This window comes from Saccopteryx bilineata, chromosome 2 (assembly GCF_036850765.1).
Source record: "Saccopteryx bilineata isolate mSacBil1 chromosome 2, mSacBil1_pri_phased_curated, whole genome shotgun sequence".
In the NCBI taxonomy this organism is placed as follows: Eukaryota; Metazoa; Chordata; class Mammalia; order Chiroptera; family Emballonuridae; genus Saccopteryx; species Saccopteryx bilineata.
In genome coordinates this window covers 78818239-78833547 of record NC_089491.1, presented here as the reverse complement: position 1 = coordinate 78833547, position 15309 = coordinate 78818239, and positions in this window count along the sequence as shown.

Here is a 15309-nt window from a genome sequence, read left to right as displayed (position 1 = left end):
GGTTTACCTCCTGCCTGGGTACCACGGAGCTGGAATGCAAGGCTTTCCGACGAGAAGATGTTGAGAACGAAAAGGAAATACAAATGTAGACCTGGAGTTGCACTCCAAGGGCTAGAGAGAGATGCTGTTATCAGGAATACGAAGTACCCATTGTTCTGTGAAGATAGGAGCTTCCACAACTTGGAGTTGGATCAATTTTGGGGTATCTGGGGTACCCAGGCAGTGACTCCAGCAGTCACACATGCAAAAGTGAAGGCAGAGCTGGAGGCCGGATTCAGTGGTTGTAGGATCCACTTCCCTACTCGTCCAGTCTTACACCCACTTGGCCCCTCACTGAATTGTCACTTACCGAGTTCCTACTAAGTGCAATGTTGTGCTGATTCTGGGGAGATGACGACAAGCACAACACAGCCCTCTGGGATCTTACAGCCTCGTGGTCTAAGACAGTCTCAGCAGCTCCTGGACTCAGAGAACCCCATTGCCCCTAGTAAGAGTAAGTGTCTTATTTTATCTAAGACCTGAGAAATCTCAGAAGTGCCTACTGATACATTCTGCAATCTTGACAAAGAGTCAAGAAAATTATCACCACTTGGACAGATGAAAAACCAAAGGCTCAAGGGCTATTCCAGGTCTCTCAGCAGGGGCAAATCTGGACTAGAATCAGGTCTCCTGACTTCATGTTGATGTTCTTTCTCTGGCCACTTGAGAATCAATAATCAGAAAAGGAAGAAGCCAGTGTCTGTATGCCTACAGCAGTGCAGGGAAGGCGGCAGCAGCAGCTCCCAGCATGACCTCCTGGACAGGCTGTCCCGGCAGGAGCAAGGGCAACCAGGGACCTGGATGCCTTGACAGCTCAGTTATGACTCAGCACATTCTGCTGCAGGTGAGCTTGGAGCAGCAGCTAGGGCATTTAACTCCCACGACCCTACAGAGACAGCTGGACAGGAATCTATTATCAAAGAACACAGCATGATCGTGTAGACACCGTCCGCTGGCTTGCCCAACCCCTTACCATCCTCCTCCTTAGTTCTCTGTGGTCAACAGAACATAAATAAAGTCGGCTGTGGGGTTTCTGGAAAAGCTCTGGTGTTTGGGATGCAGGAGCTACTTACTCTCCCCTTCCCCCTCCCTCCTTGAATCTCACAACCACGAGGAAAAGGCCAGGACCATCACAGCGTTGCTGTCCCTGACATCACTAAGCCCCTGCGCCAATGCTGGCAGCCACATGTCTTCACACTGCCCTTCTATGTGAGAAGATAAACCCCACAGACAAATTCAGTTGTAAGAATACATTCTTTTTTTTAAATTTTATTTATTTATTTTTTTTTTTTTTTACAGAGACAGAGCGAGAGTCAGAGAGAGGGACAGACAGACAGGAACAGATTGATGAGAAGCATCAATCATCAGTTTTTCATTGGGGCACTTTAGTTGTTCATTGATTGCTTTCTCATATGTGCCTTGACCGTGGGCCTTCAGCAGACCAAGTAACCCCTTGCTCGAGCCAGTGACCTTGGGTCCAAGCTGGTGAGCTTTGCTCAAACCAGATGAGCCCACGCTCAAGCTGGTGACCTCAGGGTTTTGAACCTGGGTCCTCCACATCCCAGTCCAATGCTCTATCCACTGTACCACCACCTGGTCAGGCAGAATACATTCTTTCTTTTTAGAGATAGAGAGGCAGAGAGACAGGAACATTGAGCTGTTTTTGTATGTACCCTGACTGAGGATCAAACCAGCAACATCTGTGCTTTGGGATGAAGCTCTTACCAACAGAGCTATCCAGCCAGGGCTTAATGTTTTATTTATTGATTGATTTTTAGAGAGACAGAGAGAGAAAGGAGGGAAAAGAAAATCATCTATTTGTTGTTCCAGTCAGTTGTGCATTCATTGGTTGCTTCTTGTGTGCTTTGATCAGGGATTAAACTCCCAGCCTTGTTGTTTCAGGACGATGCTCTAACCAACCAGCTAGTCAGCCAAGGCCAAGAATGCATTCTTGGTTAATATAATGTGTGCTGTTTGAAATCAGACATATTCAAACCCTGACTAGTTGGAAAGTAAGTTACTTAACTTCCTTAACCCTCAGTTTTCTCATTTGTAAAATGGGAATAATAAAATATAGCCTCTTCTGGCTTCTAGAAGGCTAGCATAACATAATTTTGAGGGTACCTGGAATACTGCCTGGCACATAGTATTAGCTCCCTTCCCTTAAGAATCCTGAATTTGTTATTTTGATAACTGCATAATCTTTCTTTTTCTTTTAGGTACATTAACCTACCCTGTCAAGAAACTGCCAATGATTTTTTTAAATATATTAACAACTAAGATATATTTCAGCATATACATTTTTCTATATTTTAAATTTTTTTAAATGTTTTCAATTTGTACCATATGACATATAGGACAAATACTTCTAAGAGAGTTACCTCTTACCCACAATGAATATTTACGGAAGCAAGATAATACTGAATAATGTCAGAGCAGCTAATGAGTGTTCCTAGGACACACTTTCTTGGTTTAGATCCCTTGCTAAAGATTCCAAATGCTAAAAGAAGCATTAAAAAGGTGTGATTATTCTGTGGTGAGGTTTGATTTCTAGTATAGGTATATAAAAGTTTTGGGCTTTTTAAGCTTCTCTAAGCAGGGAGTGGAATTAAAACAATTAAAGGCAAAAATCTCATTATAAATTAAAATAACAGTTAAATATGTAGTTCACTGTAAAACAGCTTTTTTGCTCTGATAATTTATAATATATGCATTCAAATAATTAATCAAAGTTGAAAATAAAAATTTTCTTCCATTCACAGGAATAAACTGCATTTTTTCATTTTAAAAACATTATAGTATAATGGTTAAGAGTATATAGCCTCTGATACCAGACTCCTTGGGTTCAAATTCCAGCTCTGATCCTTAATAGCTAATAGGAACTTGGCTCAGCTATTTAACATTTCTGTGCTACAATCCTCATCTACAAAATAGGGATAATTATGGTACTTTATTTCATAAGGATATTATAAGGATTAAATGAGTTTTGAACAATGCCTGACCCCCTATAACTACTTGACACAGTCAATTAAACAGTAACTATTTTTCCAGGATAAAAATGTATTTTGTACTTATTTCCAAACAGCTAGCTACCTAAAGATTTATTTCTCTTCTGCACTCTGAAAGTATGGCCAGTAGCTTTGCAAAGGTTTGAAGCCCTGGCAATCTCTGTTTCTGATTTTTAGTGAACTTCCCCGTCCCCAGTCCCTAGAATGAAAAGAACTAAGCCAGGAGCAGCTGGCTGAGTAATGAAGGTGGCTGTGGCAGCTGAGAACACCTGAAAACAACCCAGGACTTGGTAGTCAAAGGCATGGTTGTCACCGTCTATCCTGCCAAAGCCGCCGGGCACTGGAGCTCAGTCGGACCTCCACCTTGTCCAAGCCCCGAGAAAGGCAAGCTGTCCAGGTCTCTTCACATCCCCTGCCCATGGTGCCTTTGTCGTACCTGACTCAAGCACCCATCTAAAAAGCAGTTTTTGAACAGAACCCCTCTAAGCACTTCTCAGTCACACCTGTCTCCACACCTGTCCAGGAAGCCTTTTGGACACACCCCACAGGCACAGTCTGTCCGACTCCTCTCACACTGGGATGGCCTGGCTCATGAATACAGATATAAGCAAAGACAGTTTTTTATGATTCCACTACTACATGGGATAGAATGGTAAAAGCAATTTTTAAAAATAGTTTGTATTGCCCTGGCTAGAGGGCTCAGCAGTAGAGCGTCAGCCCAGTGTGTGGAAATCCCAGGTTTGATTTCCGGCCAGGACACACAGGAGAAGTGCCCATTTGCTTCTCCACCCTAACCCCTCTCCTTTTTTCTATCTCTCTCTTCCCCTCCTGCAGCCAAGTCTCCATTGGAGCAAAGTTGGCCCGGATGCTGAGGATGGCTCCATGGCTTCCGTCTCAGGCGCTAGAATGGCTCTAGTTGCTATGAAGCAATGCCCCAGATGGGCAGAGCTTTGCTCCCTGGTGGGCTTGCCAGGTGGATCCCGGTCAGATGCATGTGGGAGTCTGTCTCTCTACCTCCCTGCTTCTCATTTCAGAAAAATACTAAATAAATAAATAAATAAATAAATAGTTTGTATTAATTTTGAGTCTAAGAAGTGAAAAGGTAAACAATTTAATATGCAAAGTCCTATTCATTGTCAAAATAACTGAATTCACAGTCCGATCATCTGACTGACTCAAGATCCAAATGAACAACATTCTGACCACATATCACTGTATAATATCCCTTGAACAACAGACACTGTTGGGAAAATTCATTTTCAAAGTGGAGACTTAGAAAACAACATTGAATTAATTTGATTTAATTAATAAGAGTCTGGAGAAAAAAGTTGCATGTGCTGTGAGTTACTGCCCCCCAGTGTCCACAGGCTTTATTGATGCATGTATTTGATTTGGAAAGAACAGTTCTCTGGTGGTGACTTGCTGATTTTTCTTTTAATTCTGACAAAGATGATTTGTTTGTTTGGTGTTCAATGAATTCTCACTGTCTTCTTAGGCTGAATTTAGTAATCAGAATAGTGAGCCTACAGATCCAGAGAACAAGCACAGGACAAAACAAACCTGGTAGTGATGGTTGGCCAACTCGAGGGGCTGCTTTGGATATTAAACCCTATTAGACTACTCTGAAATTGATAATATTTGAAAAAGAGAAAGTGCCCCTAATTCCCAGTGAAAACTACTTGGGCAACTTTCTTTAACAAAGGGCTGATTGCCCTCCTCCCCTGGCTCCCAGGTTGGCTATTCCTTAGCATTTTCCGCTCTGAAAGTTGACAGAGACAGGTAGTCACCAGCCCACCAGGGAGCCACCAGTTAGCATCCCTGGTGAGACCTCTGTTGGGCAGAGGGCGGGTGGCGTTCACCACCAGCTGCACCTACTTCAAATAAAAATAACAGATGGATCTAAATGAGAGCTGCGTATTTCCTTAGATTCCTGTGACTCTTATGTCACCTTTTTGTCACCAGGTGCTGCTCAAAGGTTGAGGTTAGGTTTACGAGATGCACATGTCCCCATCAGCTGGGCTGATTCACCAAATACACCAAACAAGCCAATGTCCTTCTTCCTTGAAAAGGAGCCCACAAGGCTGTAGAATAAAGATAAATCTTCCAGTGTGTGTGGATGAGAGGGAATTTGTAATTATCAGATGTATTAAAATTATATTTGTTCTAAATTAAATTAAATTTATTTTCTGAGCCCCCATTCTGTTAGGCTGGTGGGGATTTCAGTCAAGCTTATTACCTGGGTTTCCTATAACTCCAATACCATCCCAGCCCCAGACTTGTCTGAAGGTCTGAGGAGTCTTATGCAGAACAGAACATTTAGGAAATGCCTACTGATCTTTAATTCACCTTTGTGATACATGCTGTGGGAATGGGTGAGAAAACTGATGCAAAAAATCATTAGATAACTTTTTTTTTATTCAGTGAGAGGAGGGGAGGCAGAGAGACAGACTCCTGCATGTACCCCAATTAGGATCCACCTGGACAGCCCACTAGGGGGCAATGCTCTGCTCATCTGGGGTTCTGCTCCCAAGCTCTTCTTAGTGCCTGAGGCAGAGGCCATGGAGCCATCCTCAGCGCCCAGGGCCAACTCACTCTAATTGAGCCATGGTTGCAAGAGAAGAGAGAGAGAGAGAGGGAGAAGTGAGGAGCCCTGAGGAGCCACTGCACCACCTCACTCGCAGGTGTTATAAAGTAACAAAAGCTACAGAATCAATATTAATATTTTAAAAGGCTTGAAGAACATTTTATTAATTTGGGTTAAGGTTACAGAGAAATTTTGTGAATGATCTCTGTACTGTGTGATTGGCATAAAACCAGGATGGCCCTTGGCATTGTATTGTAAATGCAAAGGGAAGGAAAACATGGATTCCCTGACATTCCACCACACCTGTGGGGAAAGGGGTGAATGGCTGGCCAGGTGCAGGAAGAGAAAAGCCAAAATAAACCTTTTCTTATAGCAATGAGCCATTTGCGGGTATTTGTTCCCACAGAAACTACCTCTCCTATAAATGCATGTGGTTAATGTGTGTGACTCTGGACAGAGATGGCGGATAAACATTAGAGAATATAGGAATGCCTTTTAATATGTAAAGAGACATCTTTCTACCATTGTGTTGACTTGTAAATTTTGTTTTCTCCAAAATGATGTATGGCTTGCAAATTAAACATAGTCCTATCATGTTAAAGGGTGTATGATTATAACCAATAGTGATAAAGGGCTCCTAATTACAATTTTTGCTTCTGTACTTCCCGCTTACAAAACTATAAAAACTAGGTAAAACAAAGGGCTGGCGCGCTCTCCCTCAGATTTCTGTCAGAGTTGCCGCTGCTTGGCCAAGCTAGACAATAAAGCTTTGGTGTGAAATTAACGGATTTTGTTCATGTCTTCAATGTTTCGAGTCCCTCCGGATTAGGCTTAACAGTAGCAAAAGGGGGAAGGGTGGAGAAGCAGATAGGCACTTCTCCTGTGTGCCCCAACTGGGAATCAAACCTGGGACATCCACACACTGAACTGACGCTCTACCACTGAGCAAACCAGCCTAGGCCAATCATTAAATAATTGCTTCCAATTTCACAGCATTCTTATAGGAATCATTGCTAAAAGTTGAATCTTCTGACCACTCATGGAAGCTCACATACTTTTAAAATTCTTAATATTTTTTATTCATCCTTTTTGGAGTTGTAACTCACAATTCATAGCATGTTTTGTGATATTACTCACCTCACCCTTATGCCCTTTCCTCAAAACAATAATAATAATGGCTGTCATTTATTGAGCTGTGCTAAGTGCTTTCCATTTAAGATTTGATTTGACTCATATCATTACTGTGAATGATATTATGATCTCTATTTTACAGATGAAGTTCAGAGAGGTTAAGTAACATGCCCATGGCCACACAGCCTATAAGAGGCAGAATTAGATCTAAATTAGGTTAGATACAAATTAGTTTATCTGGCTCTAAAACTTATGTACTTGACTACCATGCTATGTTGGATTTTCTAGTAATATTAGAAGAAGGGATGAAACTGTAAATATCTTAAAACTAAATTAAGTCAAAACATTAATTTTTTATTCTCTTGGGAGAATTTTAGACATTATTTTACAAAATCACTGGCTAGAACTCCTGTTACTCTTTTATTTCTCTCTCTCTCTCTTTCTTTCTCTCTCTCTCTCTCTCTCTTCTTTCTTTCTTTCTTTCTTTCTTTCTTTCTTTCTTTCTTTCTTTCTTTCTTTCTTTCTTTCTTTTACAGAGACAGAGAGTCACAGAGAGGGATAGGGACAGACAGACAGGAATGAAGAGAGATGAGAAGCATCAATCATTAGTTTTTCGTTGCGACACCTTAGTTGTTCATTGATTGCTTTCTCATATGTGCCTTAACCAGGGGGCTACAGCAGACCGAGTAACCCCTTGCTCGAGCCAGCGACCTTGGGTCCAAGCTGGTGAGCTTTGCTCAAACTAGATAAGCCCACACTCAAACTGGCGACCTCAAGGTCTCGAACCTGGGTCCTCCGCATCCCAGTCTGATGCTCTATCCACTGTGCCACTGCCTGGTCAGGCTGTTACTCTTTAATTTCAGTGGCAAGTAGCACAGTGGATAAATTCATTTCCAAAATTCAAGTGTAAATTTATTGTAGATGCATGATAATGACTCAGAACTAATAATCTAGGGCTTCCTGCAATGAAAATATTACCAATAATAATTTAGTATTCTTACAAGGCAGTGTGGGGATGTGTATCTTTGATCCCATCCTAGTACAATGATCGCCTACAGGTACCTCTTTTCCCTTTATTTCCATTTTGAAGAGACTTTCAGAGTATCATAACTGCCTTTAATAACCTAAGAAAAACGCTTGGCGCTCGAAGAAACACTGAATAAAATAAAGATAGAAGAAACATAGGTATAATTTTTAAAGGCCAATTCAGAGTGAAAAAAAGACCACTTGTAAGTTCACCTTCAAAGAGATCTTTTGAGAAGCTCAATTTAAAAATGGAAATATTTTTTTTATTCAAGCCTGCCACCTTGAGGTCAATAAGAGAAATTGGCTTTTGAGGGAATTCGTACCATATAAAAAGAGCATAGTTGTTTGGAATGAGATTTTTTTTTAACTACAAGAATAAGTAAAGAACTTGAATTACTCTCAGAAAACATGAATCCAAAGCTTGACACTGTGGGCACATTAACAGTCATTGTTCATTTGAACTGTGGTTTTGCCAATGCCCTCCAGCCAGAGACCTCCAGAAGCACAGGTGGAGTTGAATGAGTTGGGTCATTACTTGTGGTAGTGAAGGAGCGCACATGCATCAGGGTACGCAGGGTATCAGAAAAGACTATGATAGAATTTAAGGTTTAAGAAAACTGTTAATTTTGACCTTGTTCCCTGTGCAGTATTTGTCAGGTTCTTCACTGTACAGTTATTACTTCCCCCTCTTCTATATGGTCCTCTTTGGAAAGAAGTCACTATACAAAACCCACACACAAGGATCAGGAATTGACATTCCCCCTCTTTCCCTGACCAAAGATTGTCTCCATAAAGCATTCAGAATTCTCTGCACAAAAGATTTGTCAGTTCTCCCCCCAAATAAATACATAATTTGTCAGTTATGTATTTACTCACTTACTTGTTTGTGTCGTTATAGACTCACAGATATTTAGTCTATAATTTGGTTATAATCCAATACTAATCTACTTATTTTTATCAATTTTTTCCTGCATTGGCCTTTGAAAATTCTTCCATTTGGCTTTGACAAACCCTGTCCATATAGGGTTTTTTATTTTGTTTTGCTTTTAGCACTTCCTTACTTTTGGCACTACAAGATGCTCCAGGCTCATCTTGTAAATTTCCTGTCCCAGCTCTAGAATCAGCCATTTCTCCACGGAGCCCAGGTGTTGTTTTATTAGAAACTAAGATCTGGGTGCTAGGTGTGCTTATTGCTACTAGGATGACATTGCTGCTAGGCTCTCTCAGCCAACAGAGGAAGGGAGGCTATGTGTGTATACTAATCACATATATACACTTGTCTATAAACAGATGGTTATCTCTCTATATATTAAGCTGAACATAGTTCATACTGATATTTTCAACTGATACATTACCATGTGGAACATTCTAACCTCCTCCCACTCCAACAGAGAGAAAGCTGGATTCCACCATGTGCTATCAATATTCTTAATTCTTCAGTTCCATAGAACATATAGAGCAACATCAGAATTGTTAATGTGTACTCCTACGAGACACAACTTTATCAACTGGAACACAATAAGAGTGTATATTTTAAGGATAATTTTTTTGATTAATTTTAATGGGTGACATTGATAAAATTGTCTTCCATCACCTTCTAACTGGTTTTCTTTGTGCTCCTCCCCTCCCCCAACCGCCTCCCTCTCTTCTCCCCCTACCCTGTAACCCCAACACTGTTGTCCATGTCTCTGAGTCTCGTTTTTATGTCCCACCTATGTATGGAATCATATAGTTCTTAGTTTTTTCTGATTTACTTCTTTCGCTCAGTATAATGTTACCAAGGTCCATCCATGTTGTTGTAAAAGATCCGATATCATCATTTCTTATGGTTGAGTAGTATTCCATAGTATATATGTACCAAAGCTTTTTAATCCACTCGTCCACTGACGGACACTTGGGCTGTTTCCAGATCTTTGCTATTGTGAACAATGCTGCCATAAACATGGGGGTGCATTTCTTCTTTTCAAACAGTGCTATGGTGTTCTTGAAGTATATTCCTAACAGTGGTATAGCTGGGTCAAAAGGCAGTTCGATTTTTAATTTCTTGAGGAACCTCCATACTGTTTTCCACAGTGGCTGCACCAGTCTACATTCCTACCAGCAGTGCAGGAGGGTTCCCTTTTCTCCACATCCTTGCCAGCACTTATTCTGTGTTGTTTTGTTGATAAGTGCCATTCTGACTGGTGTGAGGTGATATCTCATTGTGGTTTTAATTTGCATTTCTCTAATGATTAGTGATGTTGAGCATTTTTTCATATGACTATTGACCATCTGTATGTCCTCTTTGGAGATGTGTCTAATCATTTCTTTTGCCCATTTTTTGATTGGATTGTTTGTCTTCCTGGTATTGAGTTTTACAAGTTCTTTATAAATTTTGGTTATTAACCCCTTATCAGATGTATTGTCAAATATATTCTCCCATTGTGTAGTTTGCCTTTTTATTCTGTTCTTATTGTCTTTAGCTGTGCAGAAGCTTTTTAGTTTGATAAAGTCCCATTTGTTTATCCAGTCTTTTATTTCACTTGCCTGTGGAGACAAATCAGCAAATATATTGCTACAAGAGATGTCAGAGAGCTTACTGCCTATGCTTTTCTTTTAAGATGCTTATGGTTTTATGGCTTACATTTAACTCTTTTATCCATTTTGAGTTTATTTTTGTGAATGGTGTAAGTTGGTGGTCTAGTTTCATTTTTGCAGGTAGATGTCAAATTTTCCCAACACCATTTGTTGAAGAGGCTGTCTTTACTCCAATGTATGCTCTTACCTCCTTTGTCAAATATCAGTTGTCCATAAAAGTGTGGGTTTATTTCTGGGTTCTCAGTTCTGTTCCATTGATCTATATGCCTGTTCTTATGCCAGTACCAGGCTGTTTTGAGTACAATGGCCTTATAATATAACTTGATATCCGGAAGTGTGATACCTCCCCCTTTATTCTTCCTTTTCAAGATTGCTGAGGTTATTCGTGTTCTCTTTTGGTTCTATATAAATTTTTGGAATATGTATTCTATATCTTTGAAGTAAGTCATTGGTATTTTATTTTTTTATTTATTTTATTTTTTTTTATTATTATTTTTTTTTGCATTTTCTTTTTCTGAAGCTGGAAACAGGGAGAGACAGTCAGACAGACTCCCGCATGCGCCCGACCGGGATCCACCCGGCACGCCCATCATGGGGCGACGCTCTGCCCACCAGGGGGCGATGCTCTGCCCATCCTGGGCGTCGCCATGTTGCGACCATCTGGGCGTCGCCATGTTGCGACCAGAGCCACTCTAGCGCCTGGGGCAGAGGCCACAGAGCCATCCCCAGCGCCCGGGCCATCTTTGCTCCAATGGAGCCTTGGCTGCGGGAGGGGAAGAGAGAGACAGAGAGGAAGGCGCGGCGGAGGGGTGGAGAAGCAAATGGGCGCTTCTCCTATGTGCCCTGGCCGGGAATCGAACCCGGGTCCTCCGCACGCTAGGCCGACGCTCTACCGCTGAGCCAACCGGCCAGGGCTAGTCATTGGTATTTTAATTGGTATTGCATTGAATTTATAAATTGCTTTGGGTAGTATAGACATTTTAATGATGTTTATTCTTCCTAACCATATGCATGGTATATGCCTCCACTTGTTTGTATCCTCCCTGATTTCTTTTATCAATGTTTTATACTTTTCTGAGTACAAGTCTTTAATCTCCCTGGTTAAATTTATTCCCAGGTACTTTATTTTTTTGGTTGCAATGGTAAAGGGGATTGATTCCTTTATTTCTCTTTCTGACAATTTATTGTTAGTGTATAAAAATGTCTCTTATTTCTGAGTATTGATTTTATATCCTGCCACCTTGCCGAATTCATTTATAAGGTCCAGTAGTTTTTTTTTTGATTGAGACTTTAGGGTTTTCTATATACAGTATCATATCATCTGCAAATAATGATAGTTTCACTTCTTCTTTTCCAATTTGGATACCTTTTATTTCTTTTTCTTGTCTGATTGCTGTGGCTAGGACTTCCCGAACTATGTTGAATAAGAGTGGTGAAAGGGGGCACCCCTGCCTTGTTCCTGATCTTAAAGGGATTGCTTTTAATTTTTGCCCATTGAATATGATATTGGCTGTGGGTTTGTCATAGATGGCCTTTATTAAGTTGAGGTATGTTCCCTGTATTCCCACTTTGCTGAGAGTTTTGATCATGAATGGGTGCTGGATTTTATCAAATGCTTTTTCTGCATCTATTGAAATTATCATGTGGTTTTTCTCCTTCCTTTTGTTTATGTGATGAATCACATTGATTGATTTGCAAATATTGTACCAGCCTTGCCTCTCAAGAATAAATCCCACTTGATCATGGTGTATGATTTTTTTCATATATTGCTGGATCCGGTTTGCTAATATTTTGTTGAGGATTTTAGCATCTAAATTCATCAGGGATATTGGCCTATAATTTTCTTTCTTTGTGTTGTCTTTGCCTGGTTTTGGAATCAGAATTATGCTCACCTCATAAAAGGAGCTTGGAAGTCTTCCTTCCTCTTGAATTTTTTGAAATAGCTTGAGAAGCATAGGAGTTAGTTCTTCTTTGAATATTTGGTAGAATTCGCTTGCAAAGCCATCAGGCCCAGGACTTTTCTTCTTTGGGAGTTTTTTGATAACTGTTTCAATCTCATTTGTTGTAATTAATCTGTTTAGGTTTTCTGATTCTTCCAGATTAATTTTTGGAAAATTATATGTTTCAAGGAATTTGTCCATTTCATCTAGGTTGTCTAGTTTTTTGGCGTACAGTTCTTCAAAGTATTTTCTTACAATATTTTGTATTTCTGTTGTGTCAGTTGTTATTTCTCTACCCTCGTTTCTAATTTTATTTATTTGAGTGCTCTCTCTTTTTTTCTTGGTGAGTCTGGCTAAAGGTTCATCGATCTTGTTTACCTTTTCAAAGAACCAGCTTCTGCTTTCATTGATTCTCTGTATTGTTTCTTTAGCCTCTATGTCATTTATTTCTGCTCTGATCTTTATTATTTCCTTCCTTCTACTAGCTCTGGGCTTTACTTGCTGTTCTTTTTCTAGTTCATTTAGATGTAGGGTCAAGTTGTTTATTTGAGCTTTTTCTAGCTTCTTGAGGAATGCCTATAATGCTATGAACTTCCCTCTCAGGGTGGCTTTTGCTATGTCCCATAAATTTTGAGTTGATGTATGCTCATTATCGTTTGTTTCTAGGAATTTTTAAATTTCTTCTTTGATCTCATTGTTTACCCATTTGTTATTTAATAACATGCTATTTAGTTTCCAAGTGTTTGAGTATTTTTCAGTTTTTGTGTTGTGGTTGATTTTTAGTTTAATGCCATTGTGATCAGAGAAAGTGCTCGATATGATTTCAATCTTCTTAAATTTGTTGAGACCGCGTTTGTGCCCTAACATGTGGTTTATTCTAGAGAATGTAGAATTCTTGTTCTGCTTGAAAAGAATGTATATTCTGCTGTTTTAGGGTGAAAGGTTCTGAAGATATCTATTAAATTGAGTTGGTCTAATATGTCTACTGTTTCTTTGTTAATTTTCTTTCTTGAGGATCTATCTAATGAGTTAATGCAGTATTGAAATCTCCTACTATTATAGTATTGCTGTCGATCTTGCCCTTTAAATCCATCAAAGTCTGTTTTATATATTTAGGTGCTCCTATATTAGGTGCATAGATATTTATAATGGTTATATCTTCCTGTTGGATTGCTCCCTTTATCATTATGTAGTGACCTTCTTTATTTCTAACTATAGTCTTTGTTTTAAAGTCCATTTTGTCTGATATAAGTATTGCTACTCTAGCTTTTTTTTCATTTCCATTTGCGTGAAATATTTTTTCCATCCTTTTATCTTCAGTCTATGTGCATCTTTTGATTTAAGGTGTGCTCTTGTATACAGCATATGTAGGGTCCTGTTTTCTTATCCACACAGCTACCCTATGTCTTTTGATCGGATCATTTAATCCATTTGCATTTAAGGTTATTATTGATATGTAATTGTTTATTGCCATTTTATTCTTTAAAACTGTATTCCTCTTTTGCTATATTCTTTTTCTCCTTTGTTCTGTTTACAACAGGTCCCTTATCATTTCTTGCAGCCTTGGTTTTGTTGTATTGAATTCCTTGAGTTTTTTTTTTTGTCTGGAAAGCTTTTTATTTCTCCTTCAATTTTAAATGATAACCTTGCTGTATAAAATAGTCTTGGTTGTAGGCTCTTGTTCTGCATTACTTTGAATATTTCTTGCCATTCCATTCTGGCCTCAAGTGTTTCTGTTGAGAAGTCGGAAGTCATCCTTATGGGGGCTCCTTTGTAGGTGATAGTCTTTTTTTCTCTAGCAGCTTTTAATATTTTCTCTTTATCGCTTAGCTTTGGTATTTTAATTATGATGTATCTTGGTGTAGATTTCTTTGGGTTTCTCCTTAATGGAGTTCTCTGTGGTTCCTGAACATGTGAGATGTTTTTCTGCCTTAATTTAGGGAAGTTTTCAGCTATGATATGCTTGAACAAAGTCTCTATCCCTTGTTCTTTCTCTTCTTCTTCAGGAACCCCTATGATGCGGATGTTCTTTCTTTTCATGTTGTCACAGAGCTTTCTTAGAGTTTCCTCAGACTTTTTGAATCTCTTTTCTTTTTTCTGCTCTGCTTCCGTGCCTTTATTTATTTTGTTCTTTAACTCGTTGATTGGATTCTCAGCTTCATCCATCCTGCTTTTAATTCTTTCCATTGTGTTCTTCATTACTATTATTGTATTTGTCATTTATGACTGATTCTTTTTTATTATTTCAATGTCCTTTTTTTACATTTGCTATCTCTTTATTTAGGTGTTCGTAATGACCATCTATTGTTGTTCTAATATCTTTGAGCATCCTAACAATTGTTATTTTAAACTCTGCATCTGTTAATTTGGTTATATCTGATTCATTTAGGTCCTTTTCTGGGGATTTCTCTTGGTTCATTTGTGTTGCATTTCTCTGCCTTCGTATTTTCTCTGTGTAAAGGAAGGTTTTGGCCACTGGAGTCCAGTGGGTATGGCCTCTGTTCCCTAGGTACAGTCTGTCTGCAGGCCCACCACCCCCTCTTCTGTTGCTGCCTAGGGCTTTTGGGTTTGGGTGTTGCCGGTGCCTGCCCACTGGGGCTGTTGCTGAGGTTTCCACTTCTCCTTCACGGTAGTGGTTGTGATCACGTGCTTGGGTGCACAAACCTTGGTGGCCTTGGCCTTTGCCCTGCCCCTGTGGGTGGCGTTATGCTCGGACATGAGGACAGTGGCAAGCACCTTTGCTCAGCAGCGGGTCTCTGCCTGTTTCCGGGCTTTCACTCTGCCCTTGCAGGAGGAGCCCACTGGTGGAATGGCTGCTAGCCTTGGCTCTACTGGCCAGGCAGGACTGCATGCCCACACTCAGCTCAGTAGCAGAACTCCACCTGTTCTGGGCTTTTGGCTCCACCCCCGTGGGAGGAGCTGGCTCCCAAGTCAGGCCACAAAGCCTTGCTTCCACAGGCAGGGCAAGGCTGTGCTCCTGCACCCTTGCTCAAGGGCTGGTCTC